At 37.5% G+C, this 2821-nt stretch overlaps 1 protein-coding gene across 2 annotated transcripts in view; it reads right to left on the reverse strand.

Annotated features, from left to right (window-relative positions):
• Positions 1 to 2821, reverse strand: part of LOC106876669 (serine/threonine-protein phosphatase 2A 56 kDa regulatory subunit alpha isoform) — a 346085-nt gene that overhangs the window by 19828 nt on the left and 323436 nt on the right. The window lies entirely within an intron of this gene.

Here is a 2821-nt window from a genome sequence, read left to right on the forward strand (position 1 = left end):
TTGTAAGCACAATTTATATAATTTGTTGTGGTTGTTTGGAACTTCCGCATTGGATGTTCCACGTCCAATTGGATGCTTAACCTCAGCAAATGATCGGGGGTCACTTTATTACACTGTTACAGAGATCAAATGCCTGAAGTTGGACAAATGATGAAACTTTTTATAAATGTGTTCAGAGAAAAATAGACAGAGAGCAAATGGTGTAGGGGAAGAGGAAAAGAGATGGGATTATAATTCAACAAAAATGGAGAAAAGTATAATGGACAGCAGTAAAAGGATACAAAATTAAAAAAGCTATAAATACAAAATAGAGAAAATTAAATATATATATACACACACATACTGGATTACCTGTGACCTGTTGGGTCACCGGGTAAGTCTGAGTTTCCCAGCAACAGAGTTTTGTTTCATAGGGATCTATTTTCTTTTCCAGTGATGACCTTGCTCTAATAGCTGAGTCACTGCCAGAACTAGAAATGAAGTTTAGGGTGTGGAAGCAAGTACTAGAATTGAAGGGCCTTCAAGTTAACCTAGCAAAAACCAATGTCTGAGTAAGTAGGAAGACTGACAAATCACAAACTTCTTCAGGTAGATGGCTCTCCTCAATCTGTAGAAAAGGCGTGGGTAGAAACTCCATACGATATACCCAGTGTAAGCTATGGACACATAAAAGGTGCAGCAATATCAAAGGAAGGTTAACTGGGAAGATAGTTTTTGTGTGTGGCAGATGTAAAGGAGCAATAAACATTGAAAATGTACAGAAAACAGATTCCATCACTTGCCAGGGGGAAAAACTAGAAGTAGTTGATAGCTTCCACTACCTAGGCAACCAAGTCTGTAGTGGGGTAGGGTTGCTCTGAGAGTAAAGCGGCTAGAATAAGAATAGCCTAGGCAAAGTTCAGGGAGCTCCTATCTCTGCTGGCAACTAAGGGCCTCTCGTTCAGGATGAAAGGTAGACTGTAAGTTGCATGTGTGCAAACTGCCGTGCTACACGGCAGTGAAACATGAGCCATGACTGCTGAAGACATGCGTAGGTTTGAAAGAAATGAAGCTAGTATGCACCACTGGATATGTAATGTCAGTGTGCATATACGACAGAGTGTGAGCACCCTGAGAGAAAAGTTGGACATAAGAAGCATCAAATGTGGTGTGCAAGAGAGATGACTGCAGTGGTATGGTCATGTGTTACATATTGATGAGGGCAGGTGTGTGAGGAAGTGCCACTTCCTAACTGTGGAAGAGGTAGACCCAGGAAGACATAGAATGAGGTGGTGAAGCATGGTCTTCGAATTTTGAGCCTCACAGAAGTAATAACAGGAGGCCGAGACTTTTGGAGATATGCTGTGGTTGAGAAGACCTAGCAACTAAAGTGAGATCGCAGCCATGGCTGATGCCGGTGTTGCATGTCTGGCCCATTTAAGTGTACCCTGGCATGTAAAAAGCACCCACTCCACTCAGGGTGGTTGGTGTTAGGAAGGGCATCCAGCTGTAGAAGCATTGCCAGATCAGGTTGGAGCCTGGTGCAGCCACTGGCTCTCCAGACCTCAGTCAAACCGTCCACCCTATGCCAGCATGGAAAATGGACATTAAACGATGATGATGTTATTTCACATGCTTTCAACGAGGTGGTGCACCAGCATGACCGCAGCCACCTGGCTGAAACCCATAAATAAAAAATTTTAAAAATCTTGTGTAAATGGCTCCTTTCCCCAGAAAGGAAAGATTTGGTTGCTATTTCTTGCACACCCTACTACCACATAACAGGTATTTCTGATTCTTTGTCGCAAATAGCTGCTACATGGTAGCATGGTGTACTAGAAATAGCAGCAAAATCTTTGGAGGTTAGATACGTTGAATGCACTCAAAAAATACCTATGGAAAAATAAGTCATTTTGACTTTAAAATATTTTTTAGATATGTCAAAATAATTTTTTGTAATGGTACTCACTTGAAATCAATTAAAAAAACGTTAAAACATTGTCTGTTTAAAGAAAGCTAAAATATAAATACTTACTGTACAAACAACTTACATTTTTGAAATCACATTCACTTTAAAATATTTCTAAATGATTAAAATGTGTTTAACAAAAGCGAAAATAGTAACATTTACCATAAAAAAACAAATCGTATTTTTTTGTTTGTCAAGTCAGTGTCTAGTCGAAAGGTAAGAGTTTCTTCCCTTTTGGGATTAAATTCTTTTCGGAATATTTTCCCATTATGCACCGTTTTGGGTATTTATACCTTGAAACCCCTATCTCCACAACCACTTGTCTGATTTACAAGAAATTTGTTTTCTGTTTGTATTTACATTTCAGAGGGAACTTAATTCATAATATTTTCCTATTCGCCAGTTTGGCTGGGTAACATTGCAAACAAAATTCAAGCTGACTTTTAATGTATTATAGATATATAGAGGCAAATCAGAGAAAATATGACAAAAAAAAAAATAGTGGGAAAGACAGGCACTGAAAACGTGTTTTGTAATAGTTAAATTTTTAAAAGAAAATTAAAGAGTTGAAAATGGATAAGCACTAATTGAGACAGACAGATGGTTACTGGAAAATAAATATACACTCAAATATTCAAGAACATTATGGTATGAGCAAGTTGTGACCTTACTCATGGTGGGAACTATCCCATAAACATTTAGACAGCATAGCTGCCAACAGATCACATTGTTTCAGTGAGACTTTGTATAAATACATATAGTTAAGTACAAAGGTATAGATTCACACATATATACTTGCATATATAGATAACACTAAATTTAAAACCCTCGTTATATATATATATATATATATATATATATATATATATATAT

This window comes from Octopus bimaculoides, chromosome 3 (assembly GCF_001194135.2).
Source record: "Octopus bimaculoides isolate UCB-OBI-ISO-001 chromosome 3, ASM119413v2, whole genome shotgun sequence".
In the NCBI taxonomy this organism is placed as follows: Eukaryota; Metazoa; Mollusca; class Cephalopoda; order Octopoda; family Octopodidae; genus Octopus; species Octopus bimaculoides.